We start from the raw sequence: 14,673 nt of genomic DNA on the forward strand, positions 1-14,673 counted from the left end.
AAGACCATTAAAAAGCATAGAGGGTCCTTAACAGAGAGGAGCAAGAATCAGGGACATGATAAGGAGCCATGAAATCAACTGATTCACTCAGCACTGTTTGAAAATAATATTTCCACAACACAGGGTCTAACACCCAATATAAGAAGTGCTCTTACCAACAAAAAGTTTGGTTTTAGGGTCATAGGAAAGTAGGACTGGAAGGGAGCTCACAGGGTCATCTAGTCCAGCCCTCTGCTCAAGGCAGGATCACCCCTGACTAAACCATTCTGACCATGCGTCTATCTAACCCATGCTTTTGAAAGTTTCCAAGTATGGAGAATCCACAACTTCACTTAGGTTGCCTATTCCAAAGTCTGACCACTCTCATAGCAAGTTCCTCCTAATCTCCAGTTTAAATTTGCCCTGCTGCAGCTTGAGGCTGTTGCTCCTAGTGCCCCTACAGCCACAGAGAAAATCCCAGCTCCATCCTCTCTATAGTCACCCTTCCAGTATTTGAACATTGTTATCAACTTCCCCCTCAAGGGTTCTTTTTCTGGGCTAAATAACCCTAGTACTTTCAGCCTTTTCTCATAAGCTTTGTGTCCCAGGCCCCTAATCATTTTTGTTTCCTGTGCTGGACTCTTTCCAAACTGTTTCTTGAAGGTGGGGCCCCAAGCTGGACACAGTACTCCACGTGAGGCCTCACTAGTGCTGAATACAGTAGAACAACCACTTCCCTTGATTTGCAAGCAACACTCCTGTTAATACAACCCAGGATGCCGTTGCCATTTTTGAAGATGAGCACACTTAGCTGATATTCAGATTATGGTTCACCATAACCTCCAGGTCCTTTTCCATAATACTGTAACCAAGCCAGTCATTGCTCAGCCTGTAGTTGTGCATGTGGTTATTTTGGAGTCATGTAGTGACTCAGGGTGTGATGGCTAATACATTTCATCATGATATATTGTGAAAAAATGTATACTCATGAAGCCTTATTGTCTGTGTCATAGAAACATTAAGAAACTCCAGTCAGGGACTTGATTGTGCTAGGCACTGCAAACACAGAATACAGAGCTGGCTGTTGTCGCAAAGTCTATACAATTGTTATCACCATTTTACATATGGGGATCTGAGGTACAGATTAAATTACCCACACTAATTGGGGCAAAGCCAGAAACTAAAAGTTCCCTAAAAGTTCTAAATGTCACTATTTCCTAACTATACTGAAAAGGATCTTTATTTAAGCAGGTTCTCTTTCTGATCTCAGTCCAGACCTTTTCACTGACATTGCGATGTTCTGGCAATTTCTATAGTGAAGGTCTATTTCAACTGGTGTTGCCTACACTGTGAAAAAAAAAAAGCTAAGAAATCATTTAAAACAATTTTGGGTGACTTTTTCCCTCTTTCGCCTCCCCCTGCAAATAGAGCATGTGATCAAAATGGCCTCTGAAAACCATTACCAAGACCCAGCTCTGTATTGTATGTTTATATTTTAAACAGATGTCTGGCTGAAATCAATGAAAAATCAGTATTGTATCATGGACTATGCATGAGCAATGTAAGAGAAATCAAGTAAAGGAATCATCAAGTTCATGTTAGTATTTACAGGTCTGATTTTAAAATATTTATGATTAGCCTTTCACACAAAATTAAATGCAAGGGCAATGTGTTCCTCAAACTCAAATATGCTGATTTTTTTGGGTAGCACGGGCAGGAAGGAAGTCTTCAAATATGCTAACTCAGCAGTGTTCCTACTATGTAATGGGGGCAAGTCTTAGCACATTCTAAACTTTCTGAAGATTTTATGGGGAGAATGTAGCTAGCAAAACCAGAAGCAGTATGAGTCATGCTCCAGCAAGGATTTGGTAGCTTTTCAAATTCTGCAACCTTTAAGGTAATCAAATGTGAAGATGCAAAGAGGTAGCCAGTATTTTGCCAACAGCCTGTGACTGAACATGCCAGACAAAATAACACTGTTCAACCTTGTGTTTCTTATTACATTTTATCTGTACTTGAGGAAGTTTCAAAATCACTGGTTCTTGCAATCTGATCCAGTAAGGCCCTACACTCAGCACTCCAGCTTCAGCACTATGCCATGCATCTGTATCACAGCCTTACTAGAAAGGTTCCTGGTCTGAAGGCACTTCACAGTATTCTTGCTAAGTGTTCACTCCATCTTTAACCATAAAGATCATGTGAGCACATTTTGCTTCATTCTCTGCTTATGGGAGCCAAACCACTGCAAATCTGGCCAAGAATCTGGATCTACTTGGTGCGAAGGACCTACCTGGGACTGTGAGCAGGAGATTGACTCCTACTGCCAGGCCCTTCTCCCTCGGGAGCCGGAGGGTAAACCACCATCTCCCTCCAGGACAAAGGAGGACTCCGGGACCTCCCACTCTGTCCAGTCTGTCCAGTCAGGGGCATGGACCAAGGTGGTCAAGGGCCCTAAGGCCTGCTGCACCAAGGCCCCTGCCCTGCTGGAGCTTAGCAACAGGTACACACCTCTTGCTGCTCCAGCAGAGCCTGCTGAGTTGCCAGCTCCCGCAGGCAACACAGGCTCAACTGCAGGTACTGTCCCCGCTCTCCCCAAGACAAAACGTAAGGCATTTGTTGTGGGAGACTCCATCCTGAGGGGGACTGAGAGGACAATCTGCCGCCCAGACCCCTTAGCCCGGGAAGTCTGCTGCATCCGGGACATTGCAGAGAAGATCCCAAAGCTCCTCCAGCCCACAGACCACTATCCTATGCTACTTATTCATGTGGGCACCAATGACACGGCTCAGAGTGCTCCCAGCCAGGTCAGGAGGTGCTACAGGGACTTGGGAGCAGGGCTCAAGGGTCTGGGGGCACAGGTGGTGTTCTCGTCGATCCTCCCAGTCTCGGGCTATGGGCTGTGGAGGGAGAGGAGGATCCACGTAGTCAACCAAAGACTGAGGCGCTGGTGTCATCGGGAAGGCTTTGGCTTCCATGACCACAGCCCACTCTTTGGCGAGAGAGGCAGCGAGCTGTTGGGAAGAGATGGCCTCCACCTCTTTCCCCTGGGGAGGAGGCTCTTCTCAGCCAGACTGGTTGACCTGCTTCACCGGGCTTTAAACTAAGCCCGCCGGGGGACAGGGGGACTACTGCCACTGCTGGCCCACTGAGCAACCCTTGAAAGGCCAGTGGGCCAAGGCACTTAAGGGAGCCCACCCTTGCCCCAGCCCTGGTACAATCTGTGGGCAAGGCAAGAGCCCCCAAGGGGACACTTGCCTACCTGTACACAGATGCCAGGAGCTTGGGGAATAAGCAGGAGGAGCTCGTCCTCCTGCTCAATGCAAATAATTATGATGTCATAGGGATAGCAGAGACCTAGTGGGACTCCAACCATGACTGGATCATGGGTATAGATGGCTATACCTTGTACAGGAGGGATTGTGTAGATAAAAGGGGCAAGGGTGTAGCTGTCTATGTTAAGGAAAGCTACATGTTCCTGCAAGCTGCTATGGGCGACTAGGGTGGACAACTGGAGACCCTCTGGGTTAAAATTCATGGGGAACACGGCACAGGGGACACAACGATGGGAGGCTACTACAGACCTTCTACCCAAAGTCCTGAGCTTGACCAGGAGTTTGCCTGGGAACTGGCTGAGGCTGCATGCTCCAGAACCATGGTTGTCATGGGTGACTTCAATTACCCAGATATTTTGTGGGAGGATCACTCAGCAAAATGTGAGTGGTTGCAAAGCTTCCTCTCATGTGTGGATGACCTCTACCTGACTGAAGAAGTCTATAGGCCAATGAGAGGCAAAGCGCTGCTCGACCTGGTACTGGCTACAGGGGATGACCTAATCAGCAACCAAGTGATCGATGGGAAGTTGGGTGACAGCGACTACGAGCTGATCACCTTCACCATCCGCCGTAAAGCTGGCAAGTCAGTCAGCAACACAGAAGTCCTTGACTTCAGAAAAGCCAACTCTGACAAGCTCAGGAAGCTTGTCAGTCAGGCCCTAAGGGACCATGACCCCAGGGAGAGTGGAGTTCAAGAAAGGTTGTTGCTCCTCAAGGGAGCGATCCTCAATGCACAAGCTAAGTCTATTCCATCTCGAAGGAAAGGCAGCAAGAGGACACAGCAGCCCCCCTGGCTTTCCAGGGACCTAGAAGACCTCCTAAGGCTAAAAAGAAAGGCCTACAAAAGATGGAGGATGGGATTCATCTCCAAGGAGGATTATTCTGCCCTGGTCTGGTCCTGCAGGAAGCAAACCAGGAAAGCCAAGGCTGCAACTGAACTCCAACTAGCTTGAAGCATCAAGGACAATAAAAAGTCCTATTTCAGATATGTGGGGAGATGGAGAAAAAGCAAGTGCAACATTGGACCCCTGCTGAACCAGATGGGGCAACTGACAACTGACGCCCAAGAAAAAGCCAACTTATTAAATGGGTAATTTGCTTCCATCTTTCATCAGTCCCATGGGACGCCCATGCCCACTACAGGACAGGAAGGTCCGGGTGGGGGAGATCCCCTGCCCTCCATAAATGCTGACCTCATGAAGGAACATCTTGAGAAGCTGGATACCTTCAAGTCAGCCAGCCCTGACAATCTACACCCCAGAGTACTCAAGAAGCTGGCGAGCGTCATAGCCCAGCCCCTGGCATGGATCTTTGAAAACTCCTGGCGCTCTGGTGCAGTGCCCGAAGACTGGAAGAAGGCCAATGTGGTGCCTATCTTCAACAAAGGGAGGAAAGTGGATCTGGCTAACTATAGGCTCATCAGCCTGACTTCTATCCCAGGGAAGATCTTAGAAAAGTTTATTAAAGAGGCCATCCTTAATAGACTGGCTGCCGCCAACATCCTAAGGGATAGCCAGCACAGCTTTGTTGTGGGTAGGTCTTGCTTGACCAATCTCATTTTCTTCTACGACCAGGTGACCTATCACCTGGACAAGGGAGAAGAGATTGATGTCTTATATCTTGGCTTCAAAAAAGCCTTTGATCTGGTATCCCATGACCACCTTTTGGCGAAACTGGCCAGTTGTGTCCTTGGGTCCACCATGATCCGCTGGCTGGGAAATTGGCTTAGTGATCAGACCCAGAGGGTAGTAATTGATGGAAGTCATTCATCATGGTGCCCTGTGACCAGTGGGGTGTCCCAAAGCTTTGTCCTTGGACCCACAGTGTTCAACATCTTCATTAATGATGTGGACACTGGAGTCAGGAGTGGACTGGCCAAGTTCGCTGATGACATCAAACTTTAGGGCAAAGCATCCACACCAGATGAAAGGCGGGTGATCCAGGCTGACCTGGACAGGCTCAGCAAATGGGTGGATGAGAACCTGATGGTGTTTAACACAGAAAAATGCAAGGTTCTCCACCTTGGGAAGAAAACCCTGCAGCATCCTTATAGTCTCGGCAGTGCTACACTGGCTAGCACTACGGAAGAAAGAGACTTGGGCGTCATCACTGACCACAAGATGAACATGAGCCTGCAATGTGGCTACTAAGGCGACCAAAACACTGCCTTGCATCCATAGATGCTTCTTGAGCAAATCCCGGGACGTCATTCTCCCCTTGTACTCGGCCTTGGTGAGGCCGCAGCTGGAGTACTGCGTGCAGTTTTGGGCTCCACAATTCAAAAAGGATGTGGAGAAGCTTGAGAGAGTCCAGAGAAGAGCCACGCGCATGATCAGAGATCAGGAAAACAGACCTTATGACAACAGGCTGAGAGCCACAGGGCTCTTTAGCCTGGAAAAGAGCAGGCTCAGGGGTGATCTGATGGCCACCTATAAGTTTATCAGGGGTGACAACCAGTATCTGGGGGAACGTTTGTTCACCAGAGCGCCCCAAGGGATGACGAGGTCGAACGGTCATAAACTACTGCAAGACTGTTTCAGGTTGGACATAAAGAAGAATTTCTTTACTATCCAAGCCCCCAAGTTCTGGAACAGCCTGCCATTGGAGGTGGTTCAAGCACCTACATTGAACACCTTCAAAAGCAAATCGGATGCTTATCTTGCTGGGATCCTATGACCCCAGCTGACTTCCTGCTCTTTGGGCAGGGGGCTGGACTCGATGATCTTCTGAGGTCCCTTCCAGCCCTAATGTCTATGAAATCTATGAAATACCTCCAATATCCAGCAAGACACCTAAAAGAGGAAAAGTGCCACTATCTTCATTGATTCCATCCCCTGCTTGCTGCCATTTGCCTTGAGTAGAGTTTCTTTTGGTCTCCCCATTTTCCTAATGGTTTTTTCTTCCACTGGAGCCACCAATTGAGTTTCCATTTCTCCCTCCTGTCTACTCAGAATCTGTTCTTGCATATGGCTTCATAGATTTCAGAGACATTAGGGCTGGAAGGGAATCTCAGAAAATCACCAAATCCAGTCTCCTGCCCCTGAGGCAGGAAGTCCTAGGGTCAAAGGATCCCAGCAAGGTAAGTATCCAAACATTTCTTGAGACAGTCGAGTTGGTGCTTGCACCACCTCTGGAGGAAGTCTATTCTAGGTCTTGGGGGCTTGGACAGTAAAGAAGTTTTTTCTTATGTCCAGCCTAAAACAGTCTTGGAGGAATTTGTGACTGTTGAACCTTGTCATCCCTTGGGGCGCTCTGGTGACCAGTTGTTCCCTCAGATCCTGATGCACATCCCTTATATTCTTCCTTTAGGTCCTTCTTTAAAAGTATTGGTTTCCTATATACAGTAAAAGCTCTGTTATTTGGCATCCCCCGGGAATGAGCGATGCCGGATAACAAAATATGCCAGTTAATTGAGCAGCCCAGGCCACCACTTCTCTCACTGTGTCTGGGGCATTCCGCCGCCCCTCCCATGGCATCGCCGCCCCTCCTGTGGGCCCTGCAGACCCCGCAGGACTGGGAGGCGGGACCCGCACAGCCCCTTACAGCCTGTTATGCTCTTGGGCCATGGGGGCTCAGCAGCGCAGGCTACTTTGCCCCAGGCCATGGGTGCTCAGCAGCGCAGGCTGCTTGGCCATGGGGGCTTGGAGATACTGGATGTGCCATGGTGAGCATTTCCAGTTTCACTTTATCTTACAAGCTAGCATGCCAGTTAATTGAGCATGCTGGCTTGTAAGATGCAAGTCAACAGAACTTTTACTGTATATGTATAGCTTTCCTATGTAAACTTAATACATAAATACATACATAAATAAAGGGTTTCTCCTTATTCTTCCTCCACTGAAACACTATCTAGCAATTACAACCTATAGCAGGGATGGGCAATTATTTGGGCTGAAGGACCACTGAGGGAGTTCTTGGTGAGCTGTGGCAGCCTGGGTCAGCAGTCCACCCCCTACCCCACCCCATCCCACCATGCCAGGTGGGGTCAGCACCCATCACCCTACATCAGCTCACCGAAGCTCTCTAAGGGGCTCTGAGCCAGAGCCCACGGCCCAGCCCCATGCTGTCACTACCCAGTGATCCTGGGGTCTCTATGGAGAATAGCCCAGGAGCCACATGGGCAGGGCATGCTTAGCCATAGGATGGCTTAGCATGGGTGGGATGAGGCCACAGGCAGCCAGGGAGTGGCATCCAGGAGCAGGATGAGAAGGAGGGGAAGGGCTGGGATTGGGATCATGGGCAGTAGAGTGTGGAGAGTGGATCATGGCTCTGTCCTGGTTCCTGGCCCCACACTCTTACAGCCTTACAGCCTGCCTGGGGCAGTTGCAATCCACTCACCACACACTCTTGTCCACAGAACTGGCACCTGTTGCAGGTATGTGTGGGCAGCAGAACACTGCTCTTCCTCAGGTCTCAGACCCCAGACCCCAGTGTCGAACCATCACTGCCCCATCATCCCAATCCCAGGCCTGGCCTCGGACCTGGTCCTGTCCACCCACCCCACTCAGCGCTGCTCCCTGCCTGCCCATGGACCCATCCTATCCACCCAGCTGAGCATACCCTGCCCATGCAGTTCCCAGGCCAGTTTTCATGGCCGCTCCATCCAGCGCCCCCAGCTGTGGGTGTGGGGAGGACAGGCCAGGGTGCCTAGGTGGTGGGACCAGGTCTGGTGGCAGTGGTGGAGACTGGCAGTGGTAGGTGCCAGGAAGCAAGTCCAGCTGCTACACTGCTCTGGCCCTGCTGCATGCCTGGACATGCCACAGCCTAGGCTGCCCCCTGCTCCTAGGCCAGGTGGGTCCAAGGGACTCATCATGGACCAAATAAAATCCCTTCATGGGCTGGATCTATCCCACAAGCTGTATTTTGCTCACCCCTGGCCTACAGTCACCCTGACAACTGTCAGCCACTTGCATCCCCATTTGATTGCCTGTTGTTCCTGCAGGAGGACAACTATGATCAGTGCAATTGCTTGAATTTACAGAGAAACAACATTTGGAATGTCATCAAAATTGCTGTTAATGAAGGAGTTTATTTGCTTTCTCCAGTCTGTTCCTCTAGTCTGTCTCTAATCAAGAATCAAGAATCACAACAGAATTAGAAGACATTAGTAAAAACCCTATTTCAAGATACAAGTCTTCAGTTTACTGATTCTATGGTAAATAAGAAGCATAGAAAGTAGTTCTATAATCTAAAAGACCTCTCTCAAGTTTCTAAATATATAACATATTTTTCTCCTTCCTTGCATTTCTTTTTCTTTCAAAATCCATTAACTGCTATAGGGCATGGATCAGAAAATAGAAATATGTATGTTAGAAGAGGGTTGCATACTTTGCATCTACCAAAATAGATATTAAATGCATATATAAAAGTTGTGTTTATAGCATGTGTATATGTTTTTGTGTATGTGTACACAGCTTGTAGACACACACACACATAATATAATATATACAGAAGATTTTCAGCATTGTCTTACTCTGTTCCCACTGAAACAGTTTTACTCTTGATTTCTGTAAAGTAGATTTGGGTCAATTTTGAGTTTTTGAAAATTCCACTGATGGTGTTTTGGTGATAAGTAGGGACCTACCTAATTTACAACGGCTGTCTCCCGATTTTGCAGTCCTGGTATCATGCTGGTAACCATTTTCACGCTAGAGCATGGTGGGCCCCTCATGCCTCTGACTGGCTGAGGGGCTCCAGAAGTCCCACGTCTCCCTGGAGATTGACAGATGGCAAACTCTCAACCTCTGGGGAGGGGTGGGACTTCTGGGACCCCTTAGTCAATCAGAGGTGTGTGTGTGTGCGGGAGTCTGCCATACTCCACAGTGAAAAATCTCCTACCCTGCCATACTTCAAGATGCCAGGGTTTCCTGCCTCTGTTTGCAGACCTTCTTTTTTTTCCCACTTGCTGACCATTTCTCCACTTTTTCACAATCCCCGCACTTTTTCATGGGGATTGGGTTTTTTCACAGGGGTTCTACCAAATTTGCGGTATCTGTGAAAATGGCAAAATTACAAATTTGATAGATCCCCAGTGAGGAGTCTTGGAAAAGGGCAATGTAAACTAAGATAATATTTTGCTATTTAATTAAAGGTTAAGTGATTCATTAAATGCAGTCCGATTAGAAGAAAAGATTTATCATTGCAGAAAGAAAATCTAATTTACAGTCCAACAGTCCAAATTGCAAACTTCCATACCTTACTAGGTGCAGCATCCGGTATCGTCTCTAAACCCACTGAAATGAAAGGACTGCTCATAATAGTAAGTGTCAACTTGATTTGACTCCATCTATATACAAAAAAAGGAATAATGAAGTGACTTATTTTGCTCAAGGACCAGAACATTCCAGTAAACGTTACAGAATTTGATCATGTACTGTAAAAAAAAACCCAAAATGTAGTTTAGAATTCTTTATTATGCAACACATTCCATTTTTTAAGGAAAGGGTAATTCAGTGATAGTACAATATCAATGAACAACATTAGAGCAAACTAAAAGCTCATAGCCAGAAAGGAATATTATAAGGGCACAAAAACAAGTGTGCTGTTTTAGAATCAGAAAGAAATAAGCTTGCATCAAAAAGTAAGGACAGGATTCTCATTTACGTGGTGGTACGTTTATGCTGTCTGGACAGTGGAAGAGAGTCCTACTGCAAGGGAGAATTAGAACCTGATAGATTTCATAGTGTATTAAGTACTAGTTCTTTGTTTCCATTGGAACTTCACTTACACATCATTGGATATAAGGGGGATAAAATGGTGGCAAGCTATGGGGACAATTAAGTGTGGTTAAACAAGATTGAATTGGTTAAAACCAGAAATTAACTTAGCAGCTGGCTGGTTATTATATGAAAAAAACCCCTCTTGATAATGTGAAAACCTATTGGTTAGAATGGATATAGCAATGTGGTCTTTCAATTAATGACTGGTCATTTGACCCCAGCATCCTTTCCTGCTCATGGCAGGGGTTTGGACTAGATGATCTGCTTAGGTCCCTTCTGACCCTACCAAGTATGAAACTATGAAACACATCATAGGCAATCCATAAAATATGGAGGATTAAGTAGAAAGTGTGTGACTATCAAGATGATATCAATTCTTGACCTATTCCTTTCTAAATTTTACCTCATTTACAGAATGTTGGGTACATACACTAGCAATAATTTAAAATATGTACATTTTTTAAATCTGCATTTCATAGGATACCATATGATAAGGTAGAAGGTCTTCTGAGAAGTTGGCAAGTCCTTTCCTTGTCCTTATCTTGTTCTTAGAAAATATAAGTGTATTTAATTCAAAATGAAATGTTAAAGTTTTGGACCAGTTTTAATTTAGTAACGATGCTCCTCTCATGCTTATTATTAGCTGTTAATTTTGATCTTTATTTTTGCAGCAACAATGACAATATTCAGAAAACAAAGAACAGTGTGTACTGTAAAGCTAATGAAATAATCATTAAAACACATTATAAGTACCTAGAAAAACAAGATATGATAAGACAAATGAACAAGTAGAAAGATAAGTTTCTGGGTTTTCTGACTGAAACGGGACATGGCAGAGGTATACAAAATAATGAATGAAACTGGCCTTTAGCAAGGACCTTATGCACTTATCTAACTCTAAGCACTGAATGTATTTTAGGCATGTGCTTAAGTAACATGCTGAATCAGGGCCATAAAGAAGATAAGGTCAACATTCCCATTTATCAATCCTTGTTATAGGACAGTTAGAAGACACTGGGTGCATCTACACGTGAGCTTTAATGCGCATTAGCCTATTTTTCTGAGCTTTAAAGAGTCATGTAAAAATGTGGGATTAAGCTAACACATATAATATATGCTACTGTACATTAAGCATCACTTAAAAACTGTGCGCATTCATTAGTGCACATTAAGGCAGCATAATGCACATTTCTTTAGTGCCTCACTTTGGAGGTACAATATTTAATGTACATTAGAAAAAGTGCCTTAATGCACGTGTAGATGCGCCCATCAGTATGAAAGTTAAATGAAATATATAATGAGATGGAGTACCCTATGGGGAAAAAGGGTAATATTAAATGTTAAGACTCATTGCCACATTGCAGAATAAAGTCTCTGGCCTTAGCAGGATTCTAAAGACTATTTTTAAATATTCTTAAGTTATTTAATATGGATAAAGAAACAAATGAATTAAGTTATTTAATATAGATAATGAAAATATCTACAGTTTTGCTGAGGGCAGGAAGTCAGTGAATGTGTGTACAGCTGGATAAAAACAAAGAGGTAGAAAAATTGAGAAAAAACAAATGGTTTTCGTAGTTTAAAGTAATAAATAGCATATGGAATTCTTATTTTTATTTTTATTCTCAAGTGAAGCATAGTTGATTTGGTCATAGCTAATAAATAATACAACGTAGACCTGAAAACTCTATAAATATATATGGAGTTTACAGTGAACTGGCTTCAAAATAATCCCACATTTTACCAGTGCACTATTGTGACCTAGTTACTGTCTTTTATAATCAGCATGGGTGTTCTTTCTTCTTCTTAACAGCAAGAGGCCAGACAGATTATTTCTTATTTGTATGGCTTGTTTATATGCGGCTGGAGGTATGACGGCAAAGCAATGTGCCTGAAACTGTGACCTTGAAAAGTGAACTGTGATTTCTTTCTGATAGGAAATAAACAGCAGTTTCTATATTTCAGTTTCTGAGGTTCATTGAGTCACTACTGGACCTCAGATCATTGATTTGTTTCTTCTGAAGTAATCTCTGAAATATTTAAAAAAATATTCACAGTTTATTTATTTTTAATTTAGTTTACTTACTATTCAGAACGCTCTGATCACTACAATCTTTTTTCTGCAATGGAACTGGTTTGTTGAGTTTTCCTTTCATTAAATATTGCATGAATGCTTGCCTGCAGTCTGTGGGAGGAGCAAAAAATGTTTATCCCTAAGAAACCTGTCCAGATGAGTATGGTGATTATATAGTCATTCATTTATTTACATATCATGAGTCCCAAGGATTCATCCAAAAAGGGAACACTATTAGCGATATGCATCAAAATGGAAAATTTAAAGAAAACCAAATTTTGCAAGCTCAAAATAGGATCATAAAGCTTCCAAAAAAAATACATAAGACTTTTGAGTGAATTTTTGAATTTGGGCCAGGTATAGAGTAAATTTTCTCTCTATCTGCAGCATGGGAAAATTGAATACATTTTCATTGTCAGCTGAGTTTCACTCAAAAGACATGCTAACCTACACAAAGGCCAACAATTTCCTTGAGGACTGAAACTGATGAGAGTCCCATAATTCTGCTACCATATTCCTAAAATAGGAAGCAAACTAGAACTTATTCTAGTCCCATTTACCATGATTTTATATGACTGTAAATGCTCTGACCCTAATGCAGCTACTCCTGATTTACATTTATCAGAATCAACATAACTAATTAGTAGGGCTGTGCGAAATTTTGTCCGGTGATTGGTTTTGAAGCTGTTTCGATGCGTTTTGAGCTTGAAACAGCAAAATCAAAATGAAACAAAATCCTTCGAAACAGGTTTCAAATGAAATAAGGGCCCTTGAAACGTTTCTAAAATTTTGAAACGTTTCGAGTTTTGAAGCCAGGCTTACTTGGCTTCAGCACTGGTCCCAGCCAGCAGCAGCAGTCTCCTGTCATCTGGCAGGCAGATTGGGGGCTGCCTGCAACCCCAGGAGGGCTGCGGGGGCTGTGCTGGACTCCTCCCGGGGGTATGGGCCCTCAATCTGCCTCCTGAATCACAGAAGGCTGGTGCTGCTGACTGGGGCTAGTGGCAGTGCTAATCTTCCTGGCGCTGGGTGCAGAATAGCCTACGGGTGAAACACTGAAACAGCATTGAAACAGCAAAACAGTTGGAATGGTGCTTTTGAAACTAAACAAAACTTGAAACAAAACACTGTTCTGCTGAAATGTCAAAACGGAAGTCAAAACAAAAGGTGCTGTTTCGCACAGCCCTACTAATTAGTTCTGGGATCTTCTGCTTATTGTTACCAGATTTGCCCGTCACTTTGGGTTGTGCTCATTTATTGGGAGTATGTTTCTGGGGTCGCTGTAATTCTATCAATGCGCTGCTTGTGTTACTTGTGTTTCTATATGGAGCTGTATCTCTCCCTTCTGCAACTCCACACCCCCAATGGAGCTTGCAGGACTCAGTTTCAAGGGAGCTGGGTTCTTCCAACCACTGAATCAGTCAAACACATATATGCACAGGCACACACAGATTAACAGGGCATGCCTGAGCCAGGCTGGGTTATTCAGCATTGACAGGCTAACACCCTCATATGCCCTGAACTCAGTTCATCAGGGCAACAATAAAATGCAGTTAGACACAAGCATATTAGTTACCAGAGTACATCTGAGCCAGGCTGGGTTATTCAGCATTGACAAGCTGACATCCTCATGTGTCTTGAACTCAGTTCATCCCTTATATTTCAGTGGGACAATAATAAATGCAGTTAGACACAAATACACACACACTATCAGAGTATGTCTGAGCAGCCTGGGTTCAATCAGCACTTTCAGCTGATACCCTCATGTGCCATAAAACTCAGCAGATTCCAATCTCTTGTCACAATGGTCCTACTAGTAACTCCCTTGATGAGCAGACTCTACTGTAGTTTTGGGCATTACAGGGACCTTTGGCTTAGGTAAGAGAAGCATTGCTGCAGAGCAAAGAGGGGGTGGGGGCAAGGGGAAGGAATAGTAAGTGAGGTTCAGAGAAAGAGTATAGCAACTAGCCTGACCATAAAAGTTATTTATTGCCAGATATATGAAGTTATGATGATACCAGTAGTAATGGTCATACAAGAGAGACAAATAAAACAGTCATAATATTACATAGTTTCAATTAGGTATTTGGGGAAGTCTAGCTTAAGTTTGATGAGGAAAAGTCAGGTTTAGAAAGCTGTGCCTGGAGTAAGAAAGCAAAGGTCAGGTTCCCGGAGTCAGAGAGTGAGTGAGAGTCATCAGCAAAAGTCAAGTTTAGAAAGCTGTGCCTGGAGTAAGAAAGCAAAAGTTAGGTTCCCAGAGTTAGAGAGAGAAAGAAAGAGCTGGGATCTCACCACTTAGTGAAGCTTGAACCAGTCAAGGTCAAGGAGTGGAACTGGTGCAGCTTTTGGATCCAAGCACCAGGACAGAAACTTGAGCTTGGGTAGGGGTTTTGTGGACAACTAACAATGGCTCAAGGGAGAACACTAAGTTTGTTTATGGGTGAACAATGGCTCATATGCTTGATAATAGGAACTGATCACTCCTGGCTATGAGTGGCATTACTCTGAGGAAGCTCACACTAAAAGACAGGCAGATTCAGTGTTTTGGGTACCAATAAGGGAATCATTAGTA

The 14,673-nt window shown here is 44.6% G+C and overlaps 1 protein-coding gene across 2 annotated transcripts in view; it reads right to left on the bottom strand.

The window, feature by feature from the left end:
- Window positions 1-14,673, bottom strand: part of SYK (spleen associated tyrosine kinase) — a 334,582-nt gene that overhangs the window by 90,174 nt on the left and 229,735 nt on the right. Inside the window, exon 3 of one of the 2 annotated variants that reach the window (XM_090038534.1) lies at window positions 9,507-9,597. The exons of the other annotated variant lie outside the window; for it this stretch is intronic. The gene's annotated coding sequence lies outside the window, so the exon portion shown is untranslated. The remainder of the gene's footprint in view (window positions 1-9,506; window positions 9,598-14,673) is intronic. 2 annotated transcript variants of the gene reach the window in all.

The sequence above is a fragment of the Crocodylus siamensis genome, chromosome 3 (genome assembly GCF_052110815.1).
Source record: "Crocodylus siamensis isolate JL-2025a chromosome 3, ASM5211081v1, whole genome shotgun sequence".
Classification (NCBI taxonomy): domain Eukaryota; kingdom Metazoa; phylum Chordata; order Crocodylia; family Crocodylidae; genus Crocodylus; species Crocodylus siamensis.